The sequence below is a fragment of the Triticum urartu genome, chromosome 3A (genome assembly GCF_056163025.1).
Source record: "Triticum urartu cultivar PI428250 chromosome 3A, HENAU_Tu73, whole genome shotgun sequence".
Lineage (NCBI taxonomy): Eukaryota > Viridiplantae > Streptophyta > Magnoliopsida > Poales > Poaceae > Triticum > Triticum urartu.
In genome coordinates, this window is record NC_141875.1 from 148,611,875 (window position 1) to 148,637,462 (window position 25,588).

The window sequence follows — 25,588 nt, forward strand, 5'->3', positions numbered from 1 at the left end:
CGACTAGCATATATGGTGGCTAACTTATTCGCAAAGGAGAGCGAGAAGAGGAGGCAAAGCGCGAGCGAGAAACTAGAAGGAACAACCTGCGCAAGCATTACACCAACACCATGTACACTTCCCGGACTCCGCCGAGAAGAGGCCATCACGGCAACACACGCAGTTGATTCGTTTTAATTAATTAAGGTTTAAGTTATCTACAACCGGACATTAACAAATTCCCATCTGCCCATAACCGCGGGCACGGCTTTTGAAAGTTCAATCCCTGCAGGGGAGTCCCAACTTAGCCCATGACAAGCTCTCATGGTCAACGAAGGAAAAGACCTCCTCCCAAGACGTTCCGATCAGACTCGGTATCTCGGTAACTCAAGACACTTCGACAGGTTAAAACAAGACCAGCAACACCGCCCGAATGTGCCGACAAATCCCGATAGGAGCTGCACATACCTCTTTCTCAGGGCACACTCAGATTGTCCTAGGTACGGGTAGGCCAGCCCAGAGTTGCCCCTGGTGGCCACCGGTAGCTGACGGGTGGACCAACACTCAGAGGAGCACTGGCCCGGGGGGGGGGGGGGTTAAAATAAGATGACCCTTGAGTCTGCAGAACCCAAGGGAAAGAAAAGGCTAGGTGGAAAATGGTAAAACCAAGGTTGGGCATTGCTGGAAAAGCTTTAATCAAGGCGAAATATCAAGGGGTTCCCATTATAACCCAACCGCGTAAGGAATGCAAAATCCGGGAACATAACACCGATATGACAGAAACTAGGGCGGCAAGAGTGGAACAAAACACTAGGCGAGAGGCCGAGCCTTCCACCCTTTACCAAGTATATAGATGCATTAAGATAACATAGCAATATAATGATATCCCAACAAGTAAATAAATGTTCCAACAAGGAACGGCTCCAATCTTCACCTGCAACTAGCAACGCTATAAGAGGGGCTGAGCAAAGCGGTAACATAGCCAATCAACGGTTTGCTAGGACAAGGTGGGTTAAAGGTTCAATCATGCAATTGGGAGGCTGACAAGCAAATGGTAGGCATCGTAGCATTGGCAAAGCAAAAGAGCGAGCAAACTAGCATAGCAAAGATAGTAGTGATTTCGAGGGTATGATCATCTTGCCTGCACAGTTGTCAGAGTTGACTGGATCCTCACAAGCAAACTCAACGGGCTCCTCGGTAGCGAACTCGTTTCCCGGCTCTACCCAACAAGACAAACAAGCAACAAGTATACAATCAACCACGTGCAAGACCAAGCAATATGATGAAATGATGACATGCTATGCGGGATGCGATGCGGGATGCAAAATGCAAGATATGACAGGAAATGCATGAACCTGGCCTCAACTTGGAATTCCAAGGGTGCCACTGGATAGAGGGGATGAAATCGCTTGAAAACGATATAAAGATCATTGGAATCGGAGTTACGGTTTGGAAATGGCAAGCGTTTTAAGATATGACACCGGTCTGCGATTTACAGCAAGTAGGCATCTAAATGCAACGAAATAAACTTGCTACAGCCACCAAACATGAAAACAAAATACATGGCAGTGATGTACACAAGATGGTTAACAAAACACTAGCACTGAGCCATAGGAAAATTCATCCATTAAGAGGTTCAAACAAGCATGGCAAAAATGAATATGCAAAACAGATTCCAGACTTAGTGAAATTAACACTAGCCTGAAATTTCAGATCACGATGCTCTCTTTGGAGCAGCAAAACAACATGATAAATGACCTGAACATGACAAGTAAGAACATGGCATGGAGCTACTCAACAAGCTTAACAAAACACCCAAAGTGACCTGGGGTCAAAAGGGTTCGCAAAATACTCTACCGAGCTCACGAACATAGCTCGAACACAATCAGTTTTCAGACTTAGTGAAAACTGAGACATGCAGAAATTTAACTCACGAAGGCATGTAAACGAGCTCGATGCACTCACCATGGTGCAAGTCATAGCAAGGCAAGCATATAACCAGCAAGAAGGCACAATATTCTAGCTACACATGGAAAGAACAAAGGCATAGCATGCATGGAACACTAACGGTAGCATCGGCAAAATCGCAAACAAGTTAACGATCTGCCCAGATTAACAACGAAGCAAAAGTTGAGCTCGATTGAGTCAACCTAGAGCACTCCACATATGCAAACAAAGACATGGATGGATAGAGCATAACCTAAATATCAAAACTCCCTTACTGATCATCCTCAAAAGAGGCACGGATCACTAGGAAACAAGCTGGACATATAGCATCATGAACTAAAATATCCCAGACTTGGTGAAAATCACTAAGTCCCTGAAAACAGATTTCCCGGGTGCCTCACTTTGCAAGCTTGCACAAGTCACCACACACATCCTAAAAATGCATGGGTTGCACCTCTGGAAAGAAGACAAAATGCTTAACAAAACATATGAAGGACTCACAGGCATAGCATGCACACAATAATCATGGCAAAAATGACAAAAGTCTAAGATGAACTAGCAGATCTGACAATTAACTCACGAAGCCTCCTTCTAGCAGCATTTAGGGCATCAAGATGAGCTCAAATGAAAATGATGCAATGGAATGAAATGATGTACTCATCGAGGCGAACATTTTGATATATTATATGCCCAAAATGGAGCTACGGATGCGGAGATACGGCCGGTCAAATTAGGCATAAAAACTTAACGGAGAGAGGAAAAAGTCAACCCTAGGGTTTACTGTAGCACAAATCTGGATCGCGCGGGCGACACTGTTCACCGGTGGCACGGAAGCCGAGGACAGCCGGCGACGTCGAGGAAGCAGCCGGCGGGGGAAGGCCGCCGGACGGCGAGGGCGAGGCGGGGCCGAGGCGGCGGAGGCAGGCGCGGGCGGCGGGCGCCGCGGCGGCCGGCGAGGGCGGTGGCGTCGCCGGGCGGTGAGAGGAGGCGCGGGCGGCGGGCGGCCGGACCGCGACGAGGTGGCGGCGGAGCGGCGAGCTCCTGGCGCCGGCGCCGGGGAAGAGGAGGTCGGGCGCGGGCGGCGGAGGAGCCGGTGGAGGCGGGCGGCGGCGTGGGCCTCGGGGGCCGGCCACGGGCCTCCCGGGCCTGGCGGCGGGGATGTGGGCGCACGTCCACGTGGCGGCGGCGGATTGGCCGGAGGCGGCGGGGCGGACACGTCCGGCCCGAATCGGACGTGTCCGTCGGCGGGTGGAGCGGCGGATCAGGAAAAATTAGGATTTCGAGGGGGAAGATGATCCGAAAACGGGAGGGCTATTTATAGGCATAAGTGGAGCTAGGAGAGTCCAAATGAGGTGCGGTTTTCGGCCACGCGATCGTGATCGAACGCTCTAGGACATGGAGCAGAGTTTGGTGGATTTTGGGCCAAATTTAAGGGGTGTTGGGCTGCAACACACACGAGACCTTTTCGGTCCCTCGGTTAACCGTTGGAGTATCAAACGAAGTCCAAATGGTACGAAACTTGACAGGCGGTCTACCGGTGGTAACCCAAGGCCGCATGACAAGTCTTGGTCCAATCCGGAAATGTTTAATCCCCACACACGAAAGAAAGCTAGAAATGACCACCGGAGGAGAACGAAGCGCCGGAATGCAAAACGGACAACGGGGAAAATGCTCGAATGCATGAGATGAACACGTATACAAATGCAATGCGCATGATGACATGATATGAGATGCATGAAAACGAAAACAACACACGGAGACAAAGACCCGAACCCGAGAAATAAATATAACTTAACGCCGGAAATGGCAAGAGTTGGAGTATAAATTGGGAAAGTTATATCCAGGGTGTTACAATAAGGCTTCAGTTCAAACAGAGACAGTGCAACATTGGCCATAGTCCTCATGAAGAAATCGTGATAATTGACAGGAATGCCATGAATGATGTTGAATACTAGATTCTTCATGATGCCAACAATTTCCTCATCAGATGAGTCATGGCCTTTGATAGGACTGATTGTCCTCGTAAGAATACGATAGACAGTTCTGGGCACGTACAGCAATTCCTTCATGAGGAATTTGGTTCTTGGTGCTTGACCTGGCTTCAAAGGTTTCATCAGCACCTGCATGTAATGATGTGTGAGCTCAGGTTCACTGTAGATGCAGCGAGCTTCTTCAAGGGGAGGACTGAGTGGTAGAGCACGAAGCAATTCAAAGGCTGGTGCAGTGTAGTGAGTGTTTTCAGACATCCAGTCGAGCACCCATGAATTCACATCTTCAACATCTCCGGTGATGTGCAGCGTTGCATAGAATTGAAGAATCAGTTCTTCATTCCAATCGCAGATGTCAGAGCAAAAGTTGAGCAGCCCAGCATCGTGAAGAACACTGAGGACTGGTGTGAATCACGGCAGAGATTCCATATCCACGTGAGGAATATGCTCATGGTAGAAAATCTTCTCCTTGTTGAACAGCACTGAGGAATAGAAATTGGCTTGACTAGCAGTCCAGAAACGCCTCTTCCTAATGCGAGCAGAGTCATATGGGTTGTAATCTTCGAAGAATACGTGCTCGCCAAAGAAATCATCAGCCTTAAACTTTTGCTTGCGTGAGAATGGATCCTTTGGCTTCGGCAGAGGAGTGTCTGTGAGTTGTATCACGGCCTCAGAAATCTCAATCGTAGGTTCTTTAGGCTGAGGAATTTCTTGTTCCTCCTCAGTGGAAGTCTGCGTAGTTGGTTGTTCAGCAGCAGCAGTTTCATCAGCGCTAGTGGCTGGAATTTCCTCATGGACAGATGCAGTGGGATGAGTTTCTTTAGAGCCCATGTGAACAGTTTGTGTGGGGGACTGAGGAATTTGCTGTAGAGGAGTGAACATTGGAGAGTTTGGATGCTGACTTTCCCAGAATTCATCACTGATTACGGGTGTGGAGCAGCCAATGTCCACATCATCATCTTCCATTTCTTCAATGCCAGCCTCTTCAGCTGTGAACTGAGGCATATGCGAGGAGATGATAGGTGTTGAAGGGATCGCATCCACTTCAATTTCTTCATCCAACGGTTCAGACGAAGCAGCAGAATGAGTTGCTTCATCGGATCCGCTGGGGATCACATATTCTTCATCAAAAGGAACAAGGTCCTTTGATGGCCTGGTTGAGATGGGAACAGCATCAATCGGATGTGCAAATGAACTTGTCATAGGCTTCATTTTCTTTGGAGCTGAAGAATCTGAAGCAGCTGATGCTTTCCTTTTGTTCACTGCAGCACGCTCTGCAGCCTTGGTCTTCTTCACATCCGATGCAGATGGAAGGATTGGAGTTGAAGTTTGTGCATGAGCAGCTGAGGAATCTGGTTGATTTTCTTTAGGCACAACTGATGCAGTTGCCCTGAGTTCTTCAGTTTCTTCAGGCACACCACTAGTGGGTGCCCTGGCAATTTCTTCAGCGGCTGGAATGCAGTCATCAGCCCTGGAACTCACATTATCTTCAGCAGCCTGATTGTCATCAGCGGTGCTGGCATTTTCTTCAGTAGGCTGAGCAGATGCTTCAGCCTGAGGAATTTCCTATTGCGTTGGGGCTGCAACATTGGAAGTGAAGTTATTCGCAAGTTTCACAAAATGAACCTTGGCTCCAAGCCAATCAGCGCGATATGCTTCAAAGTCATCACTGAGTTTCTTAATCTCAGTCTGAGTAGTGAAAAGTTCTTCAGTTGTCATAGAGACAGCATTTTTCTTCAAATAGCGCTCTTTCATGTACTGCGCTTTCTTGATCTGCCTGGCCTTCTCAAATTTCCACTTTTCTTCTTGAATGAAGTGGGTCAGCATGTGACTTTGGCCAGGAGTCAGCTTGAAGTCAGGCAAGGGAGTGTTGGGGTCCTTGTGCCAATCATCAATGTAGTTGAGGATCAGCTTGGGATCCAAAAGCAGTGGCACCTCTGATCCTTTGGCTCTAGCAGCCCTGAATTGCCTGTCTCTGATGATTTCTGCAAGTTCATCATCATCAGCTTCGTCTTCATCAGACGGCACTTGGAAAGCGACTTGCTTCTTTTGAGGACTTGGGCGTGGACCTCGTCCAGCAGTGGCCTTTGTCTTGAGCAGTGAGGGGCCAGCTGAGGAACTTGGTGCAGCTGAGGAACTAGCTAAGACACCTGAGTCAATGGAGTTGCCGGCAGTCCTTTGGCACGAAGCGAGATGCACAGGTGCTGAGGATTTGGTCGGAACAGCTGAAGGCTTTGGCGGAGGAGCTGAGGACTTTGGAGGAACATGAGCAGCATGAGGAATTGGCCGTGAGGGCATTGCTAATGAAGCACTTGGCTTGCGCGCAGGCTTCTTTGACATAGCCTTCTTTGGCTTGATAGCCTAGGCCTCAGCAGAGGCAGCAGCAGTGGCAGAGTCTTCATTGAATTTCCTCACTGCTTCTTTGGCTTCCTTAGCCAACTTGCCTTGGCGCTTGGCCCATTCATCAGGATAGTCCTCACCTCGCTTGAGGCTGGTGGGATCAGCAATTTGGCCAAGTGCCAGTGGTGCTCTTGGGCATGGAGGATTGAGTGCGAATTTCTTCATATACTTAGGAGTGACATATCTGTACTCCCTCCATTCTCTTGCCCATCTCCTCTCTATCTTCTGAATGCGTACTTTGCGCTCATTCTTGGTTTCCTCAGTAGGTGTGCAGTACCCAGCATATATGTCACCAGAGATTTCAAACGCTGTATTTACCTCAGGCCTCTTTCCTCCCTTCTGTGGCCTTTTACCATCAGCCATTTTCTTCAGTTGAGAAATTTGAACAATTGAATTCTCTGAAGAAGTATGCAACTTTTCTTCGAGGAACGCTGCAAATGAGTTAAGTTGATGAGAACCTAGTGATTCAGCAGCTGACATGTGTACCTGTGAACAGAGTATAGTTGCGAGGAATTTGGAGAGGTCATATGCGTTCTCAGATGGTTTTTCAAAATGAACAAGTTTGAGGAATTTGACCAGATGAGTCTTGAAGATTTTCACTAAGCATTCTTTGTCTTAGGTTCCAGAGTTGTATCGATCGAAGATCCACACAATTGAGGAATCTTGAAGAAAAATGATGCTCAGAGAAACGAATCAAGAACAGATGACTTGTGAGGTGTTCAGTGTGTGAAGATATGAAGAAAAACACTTTTGAAGATTTTGTAGATAATCATTCGAATCAACGAGGGCAGTAAAAGTAACTTTTATTTACCCTGGACGAAGAACACGATGAACTGGAGTGAGGAGATGTGAAGTTCATCTGTGCAGATCTTCCATGCCCTAACTTGGTGGAGGAAGACGGCTACGGCGGCGGCGGAGTGAAGATGTCCGCGGTCGGCGCGAGTACGTCGGCGACGAGGTCGAGGCAGTGAAGCTCTTCCTCACCGGCGGTGATGAAGTAGCGGCGACGCTAGGGTTTGAGAAGATCGAGCTGGAGAGAGAGATCGAGCGGAGTAAAAGAAGCGAGGAAGGGAAGGAGGGGTATTTATAGCCACGGTGAAAAACTGCTCGCCCGAAGAAATTGGACGAACGTGCCCCTGACCCTTCTCATTCGCATGACATGTGTCACCCACGTAGTGAGAGGTGGAGATCGTGTTAGATCGTGGGTGAGCGGATAAGTGTATCGTGGGATGCGGAACGGTTTGAGCGGCAAGACCGAAAATTTCGATAAGATAGGTTTTAAAGTTCCGTTCGCAATTACTTCAGCTCACAAGGACATAGTGAAGATTTTGAACGAGTTTCAAATAGAACGCACATGAAGAATTTGTGAACAGATTGGGTTGAGTATAGCATAGAGGGGAAGGGTCCGATCACATTCACTTAGCAGAAAACCAACTTGAAGAAATAGCAATAAGTGAATGCTGTAGAGGACGTAAACTCATATATATATATATATATATATACACACACACACACACACATCTGGGCTATTCTGTTACGCGTAACAGAATATTATTCTGTTACCCTTTTTGAACTGACGGTTTCAAGTGGTTGTACTTATGTTTTCGAAGCGGTTGAACTGATGCTTTCAGTTGTGTTTAACAGATCGTCTTCTTTAGTTCAAAAACTTTTTGTTATTTTTTTGTCGGAACGTGGCGTGTAATATATCGTTGGAAAGCTCTTGACAACCATATTTCAAGTATATTGAACGTTTTTAAAAAATCATTATGGTTTAAGAGCAGTTTTGAAAAACCCATTTTTTTCAAAACCGAAAACGTGAATCGTATTTTGGACTCAATTTTCAAACGGTTTGTCGGAATTGAGCAAATAAGATGGCGTTGGAAAGCTGGTGAAAATCCGCATCTTCCATATATGTATTGTTTTTTCTAATTCTATATAATTTAAAAGTAATTTGAAAAACGGTGAAATTCTGGGCGAAACGTATTTTCGCGTTTTTTTGCAAACGGTTTGTCAGATTGACGCAAATGATACGGCGTTGGAAAGCTATGTAAAATGCGCAACTTTTTCATATAGAAATGTTTTTCTAATTCCTTACGGTTTAAAAACGAATTTGAATACGGTCAAATTTTATTTTGAACGCCATTTTTTAAAAAAGTTTGTCGAAATATGGCAAATAATATACCGTTGGATAGCTATCGAAAATGCGAAACTTAGTCATGTTAAACATTTTCTCTACTTCGCAACCGTTTAAGAGTAATTTTGAATATGGCATGACGGATCCTGCTGCTTTCTCGTGTGAAAAACAGAGTAGTCGTACTGATATATATGTATGTTTGTACTGAGCTATTTTTTGTAGAGTAATTTTGAATGGTTCCGAAAAAGGGTACTTGTACTGATGCTTGCATGGGTTTGTACTGAGCGTGTTTTCACTAATTAGACTTTGCTCTGTTTTTTGGGTAATATTTTTCTCGTAAATTTTCAACGGTTTACTATATCCTAGCCCCGAACTTGCATGGTTTATATTGTTGAACTGAATGTTATTGTATTGTCGCCCCTATACTTGCATGATTTATATCATCAAACTGAATGATATTTTTTTCAAAAAGAAAATGTTTTTTTGAACTAAACATTTTTTTACAACGATGTCCTGGACTTCTCTTATTTTATGACTTGTACTTTTACCATTTGAATTGCATGGGGTTTCCTTTTGCTTGAACTTTTACAATTTGAATTTCTGTCATTTCTTTTATTTTGAACGGACCACCGTTTTTAACATGTACTGATCAATATTTTAATTAAACCATTTTTCCTTTGTAGAACGGACCACCATTTTTGTTTGTATGGATCAGTTGTAGAACTTGGACGTCAACGTCACATAATTAATTTGTGAGCTTCTCACGTTTCCTTTTAAAGTTGTTTTTCCCTCGAACTTTATTGGCACCAATTTTTTTTTCCATTCTCAAACTGATGCGATTTTTTTCGACGAGTACGTAACAAATTTCTCTGTACTGTTATGTTTTTAACACACACACATATTGAATTGTTCCCACATTTCATTATGAATTTATTATATATAACAGTTGAACTATACGACACTTTTCAAATGAATCTAACAAGTATTTTCCCTCGCTAAACTTCCAAATGTTTTTCCGTTGTAAACTCAAGTCTGAACAGTTGTAAATACTTCAAAATTGAACTGAAATAAAATATAGGAACACTCAAGTCTGAACAGTTGCAAATAGTTCTAAATTGAACTGAAATAAAATATAGGAACTGAACTGAGTGTATTTTCAGATTTCTGCTAGCATGCATCAAGACATTTTATGCCTTTTACAGTAGAACATATACTATTTTTTGCCAAATAACTTCAAACAAAACGAAAGTGGAGCTTTATTTACAAGAATAGAACAAAACATATGCTAGTTTTGATCCATACAAGGTTTTCTCAAATGCTTATTAAGGCATAACACAAACGCCTAGTGTACTATAGAATCGTTAAATAGGTGAACTAGAAAGCACGCAAAACATGTACTTTAAAAACACAACATGATGAGCGCTGCATCGTTGAACAGCCTCATGTGGCAGAGGTGAACGGCTTGCGGTAGCAGAGCTGAACGGCCTGATCACTGCATAAAGATCAACACTAGTAATTTTGTACTTAAACGGCTTAAACAAGACAACAATGATTACTTGAACTGATGGGACAGTATCATGGGAACTTATAGCAATTGATCGTTTGAACTAATAGCAATAGAAATTAGAAATGTGTACTGATGGGACAATATCAGGGGAACTTATAGCAATTGATCATTTGAACTAATAGCAATAGAAATTAGAAATTTGTACACGGATACGACTTATTGGCTGAGGTAGAAACAAGAACAAGAATTACAAGAATGAACCAACCTCGATCCAAACCAAGCATCACAAGAATTAACACTTAATGAAAGTACAAAATATTTACCATACAGAAACTGAGAAACATAGTGATGGCTCGAAATTTATATAATATTAAAAGAAAGTAACCATGTATAACCAACATGAGTATTCAAAAATCACAAAGTGGCAGGAGCATAGAACTTGAGTGTGTTTGTTGATAGGGACACTACGAGCGTTGAGATCTCCTGGCTTGTCATGAGATGTACGAAATTAGATGCAACTATATATATCAAGTACCGTAACATGTATTTTTATCAACAGGTTCATTCAGTTATGAGCAACGGGAAGGAAAAACTTGCTGGAAGCTAGACTGAAGCTACACCATTCTCTGTTCTTATCTGCCTACCAAGAAGCAATCTGGAAGACGTAGTCATCGCCGAAGTTGGTCTGGATGCTGTTCTTGAGGCCCAGCCGCCTGGTCGATGAGCCCACGCCGCTGGGGACCGGGGAACCGGAGGTCTCCGCCGCGAACAGGCTCACTTCTGCCTCCACCTCCATGGCCGAATCGCCCCTGTTACCAACCTCCATCACGCCCTTGAATCAGCACACACCGCCCAGAAAGAACAATCAACATGTATGTCAATGTCCAAAAATCACACCTTCTCCCAAGAGAGGAGAAAAAGAAATTGTGGCAACGGAGTACCACAATTTTCTTGCAACGGAGTACCACAATACTAAATGGTAGCCTAACTGTAATCAAATAGAATGCCCTTGCAACCACCTAAACAAGTAAACAAACTAGCTACAAATCTCACTACCTGAACCCACACCGTCAACTCATCTCTAATCTATCATCAACTCATAGTTTCAGAGAAAAAAATGAGTGAACTATACACATGAAGCCCCTGCCACATGAAGCCTCTGTCAAATGAAATATACAAAATACTGACAAAACTTCACACTTTTGCACGAAGGGCATACTTCCGAACATGCTCAACGACACCCATTGAAATTGCGCAATTCATGGGTGGGAGCAAGCAGCAACTTTGAAGTATGCAAATTGGAAAGCTCATAAAGTAAAAAAACATGGTATCTTGTTTTTTTTCCAGAAAAACAATAGGAGCGCATCCGCATAGTTATTCATTCCATATCAATAATACTTGGCCACCAAAAACCCAACAAATGTTTTTTTCCTGAAAACACACAACAGGTTTTTTGAATGCATCAGTACAAGCTGACATTTTCAGTTTTCAGAAGCAATCAAACTTGCCAATTAGTACTCATGTACTTACTGGGACAACATATATCCTAATATTAGTACTCATGTACTTACTGCGGCCTGCACTCAGCTCCTTGAGTGACCGGCCACAAAACAAGGAGTTATACTGTTAAGTAGGAGGTCCTCGACCCCGTGACTCCTCCAGCAGGCTTTTGATATACCCAGAATGCATCTTCCTTACGAAGGAAGGATCAGCAAGTTCAATGCTTTCAGGCACTAAGGATCCATGAAGTTCAAAACTAGAGGAAACTAGAGGAAAGGCTCTGACCTCCACCAAGTGCAGTAGCTGAGCCACGCTGCAGCAGGAGAGTGACGACGTGCTCGAACGGGCGTTGCTGGTGGGAACCAGCGGGATCCAGGTCGCTGTTTTTGCGATGAACCGCCTGCGGAGGTAGCGTTGAACGGCCTGCGGTGGTAGCTGTGATTGGCCAGGGCGCTCCTAAAGACATGCCAACATAAAAAATATATCTTAGTGTTACAAGAGATAATACAAGCAAAGATGCATTCCAGTTATACGAGCAAATGAAAAGAAATTCAGCCATACAAGACTAATGAGTTAATGTTGTTTGTATGGCCTAAAAATAAATGAATAATCACATGTAATTTCCAGAAAGGGAAGAACATTTTGAACTCTTTCGCAAGTATATGTGATAAACAGATACAACGTATCCATTGAACTGATTTTTTTTCTCAATGAACTTTTGTCATATAGAAACTAGAATTTGTACCAATAGTTTATTTTTACCATGTCAAAAGCAAACAACATGCATATATATTGATCTGCTAGTCAACACATCAACAAGCACGACACTAAGATACAACAACAACCAGTCATGGTGCCTTGACCCGGCCTCCTTCGACCTATGATCCGACGTCGTTTATTCATTGTCCTTTCCATTAGTGGCAATGCCCCTGAACTTGGCGTAGACTGGTAGTAGAACTTACCGGCCCTCCACATTTGCACTGAAGACATTTAAACGAACACGAAATGAACCTCCTAGCATTTATTTTGTAAACTTTTCTCAAGGTACACATGTTTCCCTAAATTTGCAATTGGATTTTCTTCTTTCTTTTATCAGATAACTTGCACATATAGATCTTCTTTACAAAATTATATAAATCATGGCAGCATTACCATGCTGAGATGAGTTATCTAATAGATCATGGCAGCATTATCACGTATTTATGAGACTACAATATCTAACCATCAAGCCTGAGCATTATCATGTGCATTGTCTTGTACTACAATATCATGTAATACTACATTTTTCATCAATTCGATATTCATCAGTACTAGTATGACTGGACAATAAGTTGAGATTAGTAGCAGCATGCGCAAGATGTACACTCCTGAAAATAAAGTGTACGAACTTTCTTAGTGACTGTAGTTGAACTTTCAAGCACATTTTTTATGTAAAATTTACTTTTTTTAACCGAAGTGAACTCTATTTTGTAGGCGAACCTTCCCTGTAGATGCACACAAACTTAATTTTGTGTTTGCACCTGGACTACCAACATGAATAAGCTATGATGACAGAAGAGTTGTATAAACTCCACAAATAACAGGAATCTTTTCTGTCAAATGGATCATACAAAATATTAACCAAAAATCATTTTTTATACACATTATCCTCATATCCCATAAGCCATAAGCCATTTTGTGTACAAAATCATTATCAGGCATAACCACAAGCACATGTTTGTGCTATAGGAAGATGGAAGCAGAGAATAAATTTGACTTACCAACGGGAAGTAGATGTATTGAAAAGCATCCATAAGATGAACTTGTGAATCTTGCTTTTTGCTGCATCCTGCAAAAAATAGGAACAAGTATGAGACTCGAGGTTTGTTTTGGGGCTGCCGGTAGAAGGCATAGTCCAACAATGGAATACGGTAGACCTACATCATGGGAGTATGGTGCTCAAAAATTTAATCAATCACAAAATGAGATTTTCAATTAAAATCAGCATGAACTAAATGAAATCAGGAGCAAATTTATAGAATTGTTTTTTTGTTGCAGGGAAATAGCAAGAACTTCTAGGCCTAGAGAAGTAGACGGGATCCAGGCACAGGAGCAAGAAGTGACAGCTTGCCAAAGTGTGAGGAGGGGCTCGTCCGGTGGCTAATCAAGGAGAGATTATGGTGACACGGCGAGGTCGTGATGTAGGCGCCCCTGAACTGATGTGAATTTTCTTGCCAAACTGCTGTGCAATTGTGCAATGAGTGAGCTACCATATAATATAAAGTCGAGCTCTCTCTAACACACATCAAAATATTTTTTACGACTATTTTGTATGAACTAATGACAAAATACACATTGAACTGATAATATTTTTTTTTCATGTAGGAAACATGTTCTTCTCCACATGAACTGATACTCTACCACACAGAGAATTGTTTCCATGCTTTCCTAAGAACCAAGGATAAAATAAATAGTGATTTTCCAGGGTCTCATTACAACCTTGCTTGCAATTCAATTAAGGATTCATGTGACACTTGCTTCCTATTTGAATCGGTACTAGTACGACTCAACAATAAGTTCAGAATTGTAGACGGCATCCTTGTCAGTACAACTCATCAGTACTATATGGATGTTACTTTTAACATTAAGAATAGTACTGATCGGTACTAATATTGTGTAAGTTGTACTGATTAGTACTACTACTTGTCATACTGAGCAGTACTGATGTAGCTAACACAGAGAATTTTCCATCTAGTGGACTTTTAAAATTATATTAGAAAATGAAATCTAGAGTAATTATCTTGTTGAACCAATAAAGAAATATAGCGGAGCAACTCCAAACACATCCAGCTCCAAACACAACCCGCAATCATCAACTGAAGTTGTTCTTACTCTGACCAAGTTCAGTTTTCTTCAGAAAATGGATGAAAATTGCATCAGCTTTGCCATCAAATTTTTAGCATGTATGGGGACAGACAGGTGATGAGAGGATGGAGCTTCTAATGGTGGAGAGGAACTACGATCGAGAGGTGGCAGTAGACGTACTGGTGGAGGAGGCCGTCGATGGTGCAGCCTTGTTCACAGAGAGTCCTCCCAGGTGGCGCTCACTATCTCAAACCGGAAAAAGACCGACGATGATGGTGCGTGAACCAGTACGACGGATGCCGGGAAGGAACCAGGACGCCGGCTACCAGATCGTTGAACGGATCGAGGGTGCCCTGCACGCAGCTCTTCTCGTGACCGACGACGGAGCGTGCAGGTGTACTGCCGAGAGGAACAATCTCAACCCCGCGGATCCCCCTGCAGCCGTAGGTGGCGTGTGTGTGGGAGGCGACAGCTGGTGGCGCGGGATCTGGGGATGGCTGGAGACGCGCGAATTCGGGGATGGCCGGCAGTGCGCGGACCTGGGGGTGGGCGGTGGCGTACGGACCCGAGGGTGGGTGGCGGCAAGCTGGAGGAAGGAGGTCACCGGTGATGCGGAAGGAGGCTGGCTGGGCGGTGCAGGACGACAACAGACGTGGTGGCGGTGGTGCGCGGGTAGGAAGGGGCGGGCGGCCGGTGGCGGCAGCGCGCGGGGAGGGAGGGGCAGCTGGCCGGCGGCAGCAGCTCGCTGGTAGGGAGGGGCGACCGACTGGTGGCGGCAGCGCGCGGGGAGGGAGGGGCAGCCGGCCGGTGGCGGCAGCGTGCGGGTAGGGTGGGGCGAGCGGCCGGCGGCGGCATCGCGTTGCGTTAGGTGGGTGATATGTCCAGATTCAACCAGGGCCTATATCGAGCCGAGGGTAACAAAATATTATTCTGTTACTAGTAACAGAATAGCCCTGTCATATATATATATATATATATATATATATATATATATATATATATATATATATATATAGCCAATGAAGAAAAACGACGGAACCAGTGAAGACTATGCAAAGTTGAAGAATATGAATAATTTGAGGAATTTCAACTTTTGGTGGTGGCGTGACCCACCGTATAAGAATGATGATTTCAGATACCTCGTACAATTATCGTAGGGTTCTGAGAATCAAATTCTTCGTTAATTTCTTCACACTAAGAGTGTTATTCTTCATTGATTAAAGAAAAACGTTTCTTCATGTGTTGCACATCTAAGTCATCAATTTTGCATAAGTGTTAGGATGAGTGTCCTTTTCAAAGAACATTCAAAGATTCTAAGATATTTAGCTCACACCGCAACTTGCTAAATCTCTTCTCATCCAAGGGCTTTGTGAAAATATCAGCTAGCTGTTCTTCAGTCTTCACATGCTCAATAGAAATGTCGCCCTTCAACACATGATCACGAAGAAAATGATGACGAATCTGAATGAGCTTTGTCTTCGAGTGCTGAACTGGGTTGTGAGCAATCTTGATGGCACTCTCATTGTCACAGAAGAGAGGTACATTCTTCATGTTGACGCCGTAGTCCTTGAGAGTTTGCTTCATCCATAGCAATTGGGCACAACAAGAACCAGCGGCAATGTACTCAGCTTCAGAAGTAGATAGTGATACGTAGTTCTGTTTCTTCGAGGACCAACAGACCAAAGATTGTCCGAGGAAATGACATGTACCAGATGTTGACTTGCGATCCACATGATCACCAGCATAGTCAGAGTCAGAATATCCAACAAGATCAAAAGCCAAGCCCTTGGGGTACCATAATCCAAGTGTTGGTGTGTGAGCTAGATATCGAAGAATATGCTTCACAGCCTTATGGTGTGATTCCTTCGGTGCAGCTTGAAATCGGGTACACATGCAAACACTAAGCATTATATCTGGCCTAGATGCACATAAGTATAATAAGGAACCTATCATGGAGCGGTATACCTTATGATCGAAGTCAATACCATTTTCATCAGTGCACAGATGGCCATTTGTGGGCATAGGAATTTTGACGCCTTTGCAATCTTGCATGCCGAATTTCCTCAGTACATCCTTGAGGTATTTCTCCTGAGATATGAATATGCCATTGTGTTGTTGACGAATTTGAAGACCTAAGAAGAATTTCAACTCTCACATCCTAGACATTTGATATTCTTCACTCATCATATAGGCAAATTCATCACTATAACATTGGTCAGTACAGCCAAAGATAATATCATCAACATATACTTGGCACACAAACAATTCACCATCATAAGATTTAGTGAAAAGAGTAGGGTCGAGTGAACCGGGTTTGAAGCCTTTCTTCATGAAGAGTTCCTTCAAAGTATCATACCAAGCCTGTGGGGCCTGCTTGAGGCCATAGAGGGCCTTGTTGAGTCTGAAGACTTTGTCAGGATTCTTTGGATCTTCAAAACTTGAGGGTTGAGCAACATATACTTCTTCCTCAAGCTTACAATTGAGGAATGCACTTTTCACATCCATTTGATATAGAGTGATATCATGATGGTTAGCATAAGCAAGTAATATGCAAATAGCCTCAAGTCTAGCAACAGGTGCAAAAGTTTCATCGAAATCAATTCATTCAACCTGTGTGTAGCCTTGAGCTACAAGTCGTGCCTTATTCCTCACCACAAGGCCATTTTCATCTTGCTTGTTGCGGTAGATCCACTTTGTGTCGATGATATTGTGCTTGCGAGGATCTGGACGTTTGACCAGTTCCCAGACATTCTTGAGCTCGAACTGATGTAATTCTTCTTGCATGGCCTGAATCCACTCAAGCTCCAGAAATGCTTCATCTACCTTAGTGGGCTCTGTAATAGAGACAAAAGCATACTACCCAGAAAAGTTAGACAAATGTGAAGCTTTTGAGCGTGTGAGAGGACCTGGCGCTTTGATGTCATTGATGATCTTTTCAACTTGCACTTCTTTTGCAATGCGAGGATGAGCTGGTTGTCGTTGAAGAGTTTGATCAGCGTTTTCTTCAGCATTTTCTTCAGGTGCATTAGCTCGACGTTCTTCATGTTCTGGAATGAATTCTTCAGCAGATTCTTCAGTAGGAATGACATCCTCAGTAGCCTTGAACTTGATAGTTTCCTCAGGTGCTGGTTCATCTATCACAGTAGGTAGGTGCTCTCTTTGCGAGCCATTAGTTTCATCGAACCACACATCTACAGTTTCAAAAACTTTGTGAAGAACGTTGTTGAAGACTCTTTAGGTGTGCGAGTCCTTTCCGTAACCAAGCATAAAACCTTCATGTGCTTTCGGTGCAAATTTTGAGTTGTGATGAGGATCTCTAATCCAACATTTAGCACCGAAGACTTTGAAATAATTTACATTGGGTTTCTTATCAGTGAGGAGTTCATAGGCAGTCTTTTTGAAGAATTTGTGAAGATATACTCTATTGATGATGTGGCACGCAGTATCAATTGCCTTAGTCCAGAAATGACGAGGCGTTTTGTATTCATCAAGCATAGTGCGAGCCATCTCAGCAAGAGTCCTGTTCTTGCGCTCCACGACGCCGTTCTGCTGAGTGTAAGGAGCAGATAACTCATGAGTGATACCAAGTTCATCAAGATAGTCATCGAGACCAAAATTCTTGAACTCAGTGCCATTTTCACTTTTGATGTGCTTGATCTTCACACCAAAGTTGGTTGAAGCCCTCGAGGAAAATCGTTTGAAGACTTCCTGCACTTCATGTTTGTAAGTTACAAGGTGTACCCATGTGTAACGAGAATAATCATCAACAATAACAAAGCCATATTGAGATGCTTCATTTGAGATAGCAGAATAATGATTAGGACCAAAGAGATCCATGTTAAGCAATTCAAATGGGCGAGTGGTGGTCATGATAGTCTTCGCTGGATGCTTGGCCTTGGTCATCTTCCCAGCTTCACAGGCTCCGCATAGGTGATCCTTGAGGAATTTGACATTCTCGATGCCAATGACATGCTTCTTCTTCGCAAGCGTGTGCAAATTCCTCATGCCTGCATGACCAAGTCGTCGATGCCAGAGCCAGCCTTCTGAAGCTTTTGCAAGTAAGCACACGGCTGGTTGTGGTCCTGTAGAGAAATCAACAATATACAGGTCTCCTCTCCTAAAGCCTTCGAAGACTTTGGAATTGTCAGCTTCCATAACCACAACACAACGGTACTTGCCAAAGACAACAACCATATCAAGATCACAAAGCATTGAGACAGACATAAGGTCGTATCCTAAGGACTCAACAAGCATGACTTTGTCCATGTGTCGATCCTTTGTAATCGCAACCTTACCTAGACCCAATGCCTGACTTTTGCCTTTGTCAGCAAAGATGATATGCTTCAGATGCGACGGAGATAATGGAGCATCCATCAATAGATTCTTGTCACCAGTCATGTGGTTTGTACATCCACTATCAAGGACCCACTCAGTGGCTTTGGGTTGATCATCCTGCAGATGAATTAGTGCATCTTACAAACTCATATACTTCATCAGTGAAGAATATGACATCAATTCATCAGATCAATTTCATCAAGTAAAAGAACTGATAAAGCAATATGAGGACGTGAGAAATGAAAGTTCATTTCTTCATGATTAGCCTGCGTCCTATCAGGCATGCTCAGGTCTCCAGCAAATTCTTCAGATGATTACGTGCGTCTGGAGACCTGACCCTGCAGAAGAGATTAGTTCTTTTTCTTCACCACCCACATCTGAAGGGGTGGCAAAGAGTTCATCATTCTGCAAGCTCCATACGAAAAGGATGGCATGGAAGCCAGTCCATTTCGTCTCACATAAGAGGGGTTAGAGTAAGCATAAGAGTATGCAGAGAAATTCTTCGAGGACTTATGGACATAATGATTTGAAGAATAATGCACATATCCATAATCCTTAGATCTTCCCTGTGAAACAGACGGGTTAGCACGATGATGTTCATATGAGGACTCTGCTCCATATGAGGAATTTGGTCCGTATGAAGAATTTGATCTGGGGTTCCTATTCTTCACAGGTGACGTCATGATGACATTCACCTGAATATTATCAAGACATCTTTTGGGAACCCAGATTTTCTTCATAGGGGAGCCGTTCCTGCAGTTAGTGCCTACATATCTAGCAAATACTTCACCATTCTGACTTTTGAATAGCTTATAGTTGGAGTCAATTGACTCATCATCAGAATGAGGAGATTCACATGCAAATCCAGATAAGTTAGATGGATCAACTGGAGGTCCCTTTGCAGCAACCCATGTAGTTTTGGGGTACTGTTCAGGCTTCCAATATGTACCATCAGCATTGAGTTTCCTCTCAAAGGCGATACCCTCTTTCCTAGGGTTCTTGTTGAGGATCTGCTTTTTAAGCAAATCACAAAGAGCCTGATGCCCTTTGAGGCTTTTGTACATGCCTGTCGTGTACAATTCCTTCAGCCCTGCATCGTCAGTGATACTAGCAATGTCCTCAGATGAGGAATTAGTGATGGCAGAGGCATGTGAAGAATTTGAAACATTAGCAGCATTTGAACATTCAGGTGAAGAATTAGCATATTCACGTTCAATGCACTTCAAGTATGGAGGAACAAATTCTTCCTGAGATGCGCGGATTTGTTGAGCAAGTAATGAATCGCGCTCCTTCTAAAGATCTTCATAACTCACTCTTAGCTTCTCAAGGTCTTGCTTTCTTTGAAGAAATTCATAAGAAAGCTTCTCATGATCCGATATGAGAGTGTTATGATGACTTTGAAGTTTGTGAAGCTTGGACTGAAGTCTCTGAAGATTTTCAGTCAAAGTTTGAGTGCGATCCATTTCTTCACCCAACATATCATCACTTTTATTTAGCATGTTTTGAACCTTTTCTAAAGCCCTTTGTTGTTTTATAGCAATCTTAGCCAGTTTAGAATAGCTGGGTTTAAGGTTTTCATCAGATTCATTCTCACTTGATTTAGAGGAGGTATATTTGAGTACCTTGGCACCCTTTGCGATGAAGCAATAGGTGGGAGTGTAGTCATCATCGCCTTCATCAGCCTTGTTGGTGAGGTCATTTTCTTCAGTGTTGAAGATAGACTTGCTGACGAATGCAGTAGTGAGAGCAAGGCTCGCCACTCTGGATTCAAACTCCTCAGATGACTCCTCTTCCTCATTTTCTTCAGATTCAGCCTCAGAGTCCATTTCCTTGCCAATGAATGCCCTGGTCTTCTTGGAGATGCTCTTCTTGTGATATGAAGGCTTGGAGGATTTTGATGATGAGGATTTTGTGGATTTCTTATTTTTCTTCGCATCATCAGAACTGTAATCCTTGTATTTCTTCTTCTTTGATTCCTTTTCCCACTGAGGACAATCTTGAATGAAATGTCCAGGTTTCTTGGATTTGTGACAGAGCCTCTTCTTGTAGTCATTGGATGAGGAATCATTGCTCCTTTAGGATCTTCCAAGGCGACCACGTCTTGAGAACTTTTGGAACTTCTTCACGAGCAGAGCCAGATCATGGCTCAGTTCTTCAGGATCACCAAGGCTGCTACCAGAGTCTTCATCTTCGGACTCAGATACTGCCTTGGCCTTCAGTGCACGTGTTCTGGCATAGCTTGAACCATAGAGATCTCTCTTTTCAGCAAGTTGGAATTCATGAGTATTTAGTCTCTCGAGAATATCAGCGGGATCAAGTGACTTGTAATCAGCACATTCTTGTATCATCAATGCCAGAGTGTCAAATGAGGAATCAAGCGATCTCAGCAATTTCTTCACCACCTCATGGTCAGTGATGTCAGTGGCACCAAGTGCTTGAAGCTCATTTGAGATGTCAGTGAGGCGATCGAAGGTTTATTGAACATTTTCATTGTCGAGTCTTTTGAAGCGGTTGAAGAGATTGCGAAGAACATCAACTCGAGAGTCACGCTGAGTTGAGGCTCCTTCATTCACTTTGGACAACCTGTCCCAGATAAATTTTGCTGTTTCCAAAGCACTCACTCTGCCATACTGTCCCTTGCTCAGATGGCCACATATGATATTCTTTGCTTGAGAGTCGAGTTGCTTGAATCTCTTCACATCGGCAGCATTCAGAGAAGGTGTGACTGAGGGAACACCATTTTCCAAAACATACCAGAGATCGTTATCAATTGCTTCAAGATGCATTCGCATCTTATTCTTCCAGTAGGGGTAGTCCGTCCCATCGAAGGTAGGACACCCAGCAGAGACCTTGATCATACCTGCGGTCGACATAACTAAAACTCCAGGTGGTTAAACCAAAATCACACAGAACAAGGGAGTACCTTGCTCTGATACCAATTGAAAGTGCGTTATATCGACTAGAGGGGGGTGAATAGGCGATTTTTATGAAATTCTTCACTGAGGAATTTGCTGGTGAGGAAATTCCTTAGCGAAGAACTACTAGCAGCGGAATAAGTACTCAAAAGTAAACACAACAGAATACAAGCATAGTCATCATGATGAAATGAAGACAGGCACAGAGTACAGGAAGCGTAATCACAGGATAACACATGATGAAGACAAACAGACTGAAGAAATTGAACTGAGGAAATTGAGAAAGTCTTCAGTCATAGTCTTCAAACATAGATATGAACAAACATGCATCACAGTTATGAGGAAATGAAAGAGTTGAGGAAATAGAACCAGTAAGCTCGGTGAAGACAATGATTTGGTAGACCAGTTCCAACTGCTGTCTCAGTTGTAAATCTAGTTGGAGCGGCTGAGTATTTAAACTCGAGGACACACAGTCCCAGACACCTAGTCAAGGACACTTAGTCCAAGACACCCAGTCCTCACCATATTCTCCTTGAACTAAGGTCACACAGACCTCGTCCAATCACTCGTGGTAAGTCTTCAGGCGACTTCCAAACCTTCACAAACTTGGTCACTCGACGATCCATAATTCCTCTTGGATGCTCTAGACCATGACGCCTAATCGTCTGGAAGAAGCACAGTCTTCAAAGGTAACAAGCGTCTGATCCACTCAGGATCAATCTCTTCAGTGATGCTCAATCACTTGGGGTTTGTAGGTGTTTGGGTTTTGGGTTTTGTGTTTTTCCTCACTTGATGATTTTCGCTCAAAGTCCTCGGAGGATGGGTTGCTCTCAAATGACAAGTGTCAGTTTCTCTTGGAGCAGCCAACCAGCTAGTGGTTGTAGGGGGCGGCTATTTATAGCCTAGGGAGTAGCCCGACATGATAAGACATAAATGCCCTTCAATGATATGACCGTTAGGTGGATAGATATTTTGGGACAGCTGGCGCATAGCACAGCAACGGTCGGAATTTTGAGTAGTAAAATCCTCAGGGCTATCATGTTCCTCACTGTGTAGGCAATCCGCACTGGCGAATTCCTAACTCCTCAGTCAGGACAAATTTCTCAGAGACCAGAAGAACTTCGTCTCTGTCACTGAAGAAATTGACTGAACTGTATGAGATTTCCAATGGCTTCACTCGAAGGGATTGGTAGGTGTAGGATTTTGAGTTGAGCATCACATGGAAATTTTTCCTTAGTATTTCCTCGACCCCCTTTAACAGTACGGTGTTTCCTATGACTCAAGAAAGAGAAAAACAAAACTATGAACATGAAAGTCTTCAAGCTTCATATTTCTCGCATGAATATCAAGTCTTCACGGACACACCAATTTCTTCACTTTCAAAGTCTTCATGGAAGTCTTCAGAAATACCAAAATCTTCAATCGAAGATATTCATTTTTAGGGGTCGACTTTTCCTGTAAATATCAAACTCCTCCTAGACTTATAGACCTATGTACACTCACACACGCATTAGTCCCTTAACCTATAAGTCTTCAATACACCAAAATCACTAAGGGGCACTAGATGCACTTACACCAACTCGTAAGAAAGTCTCAGGTAACTCATTTGAAGTGTTCAATGCAATGCCAGTTGGTGTCAAAGCGGTGACAGACAACAATAGCAAAACCTCATTAGCATCAACACACTTCAAGAGGAAGAAGGCACGCAAGACTGTTGTAGAAGGTCCTCGCCGCACGACGCACAGCCAAAAGGGTTCAGATTATGAAGAACTTGGGTCAAGCAATGGGGGGTCTTACAATCCCCTATCATATAGCACTCCTTGTCCTTCTGAAAATGATATAGAACTTCACCATGGTGCAGAGCATACAGAACAAGTCCTAGCTGCGAATAAAACTCGTTCAGTTGAGGAGCAATTAGCCAACCTTACGGCAGCACTTCAGCAAAAGGAAGACAAGCTAGCAGCCCTTCGAATTCATATGAGCAATAACCAGAGCAAAGGAAATGAAGAGGGTGGTGGCGCAAGTGCTAGTAGCCAACATGGAGGAGCATGGCTTAACCTTGAGGCGATCCAAAGAATGATCGCTGAAGGGGTAAAGTCCCAATTAATGCAAACTCAGTGCTCGATGCGTCCAGGGTATGTTAAGCCATACCCACCTGATGTGGACCTAATTCCTTTCCCAACAAATTATAGGCAGGCGCAGTTTAGTAAGTTCAATGGGAGTGGATCTCCCCATGAGCACATAGCACACTTCCTTGCTGCTTGTCAGGATACAGCTAACAATGGAGCACTTCTCCTTAGGCAGTTTGTACAGACATTGTCTGGGCCTGCCTTCACTTGGTACAACAAGCTACCTCCAAGCTCTATAAAAACATGGGAACAAATGCAAAACTCATTCCTCGAGCAGTTTTATAGCACATAGAGGACGGTGGGCATAACTGAGTTGAACCAAACTGAACAAGGGTTCAACGAGAGGGCATCTGATTTCATAAATAGATGGAGAAACCTAAGTATTCACTGCCCACAGCCAATAACTGAGCCAGAAGCAGTGCGCATGTGCATGAACAATCTCCGCTCGGAAGTGGCTGTCCAGTTACTAGGAGTGAGGCCCCTCACGTTTGAAGAGTTAGCTTCAAAATCCACGGATATAGAAAATTTTATGCAGCTTGTTGCTCGTAGAACAAAAATGACGTTCAACAAGCCTACAGAAAAGGGTGGTCAGCGTGAAAAGTTGCCAATGAAACCCAAGTCTGCACAAGCCATGGAGACAACGGCAGTAAAACCACAGTTTCAGCCCAGAGGAGCACCTACAGGGAACCAAGGACAGCGAGATGCACATGTCGGTAAGAGGCCAACTCTCAGCGAATGACAAAACAGGGAGTATTCTTTTCCTGTAGAAGAAATTGATGACCTTTTTCCTGGTTTAAAGGAATTGAGTCTTATAGAACTTCCCAGGCCCAAAAGGCCAGAAGAAGCTTCAAAATTTAATGACCCAAATTTCTATCACTACCATCACATTTTGGGCCATACACTCAAAGATTGCTTTGTTGTGAAGAATATCATACAGAAAATGATCGATGAGGGAACCATTGATACTGACCTCCTCAAAAGCTTAAAGAAAGGAAAGAAGATGGCTACAGCAAATGTTGCCACTCTTCAAGATAGCTCGGTGAGTTGCGCATCTTCAAATATGAGGCCAACTTATGATGATATGATTTTTACATCAGGATATGAATTTACCCCAATTATCTCATCAGGCTTCCTCCCGTACCTCGATCATAGGACCATGTCCCAGGGTCAGCGTAAAAGAGAGGCTCACATTCCCTGCAGCCGTGATGGATGGCCCAGTGTACCAGCTTCTCAAGAACCCCAAGACTGGAGGGAACAGCGGCCAAAATGCCGTGTACTACCACGAGTGATGGAAGATGTCGCTCCTCTGTGCTTCGTACCAAAGAAATATCAACATATGGCGAAGCGCATGAAGGTTCCGCCTAGTGAAGAATTCAACGTTCTCACTATAGGTGTGTTTGAGGATGATAGCGAGTCTCTTCACTTCCCTGAAGAAGATGCGCCAGAAGTGGATCAGGTCCACCTTAGATCAGGTTGCCAGTTAGCTGACCCACATCCTCCACCTAGAAAGGAGCCTAGGGACAAATATGTAACCGAGAATGAGACAATTGACCCGCCTTTTAAGGTGTCGGTCAAGTATAATGTAATCTCTCATTTGAAGAAAATACTAGCTATGCTTTCTGTGTATGATGCTTTGTCTCTTTCCTCAGATTTATGTAAGGCACTAGTTACAGCATTGTCATTTCCTGAAGATTATAGAGTCAAAGTCTCACAGACTGAAACTGAATTAAATGATGTGTTAAATATTACATTCACGGATGAGGACATGTTGTCAGGAGCAAAGAAGCATAACAGACCTCTTCTTATGTTTGGTGAGATTGACGACTTGCCAACAAATCGCATAATGATAGATGGTGGATCCGCCATAAATTTGTTGCCTCTGCGTACTTTGAAAAGGATTGGATATTCCC

The 25,588-nt window shown here is 43.5% G+C and overlaps 1 pseudogene; it reads left to right on the forward strand.

The window, feature by feature from the left end:
- The window catches only part of LOC147978988 (uncharacterized), a 67,868-nt pseudogene extending 42,901 nt beyond the window's left edge, over nucleotides 1-24,967 (forward strand).
- Nucleotides 24,968-25,588: the final 621 nt, after the last annotated feature.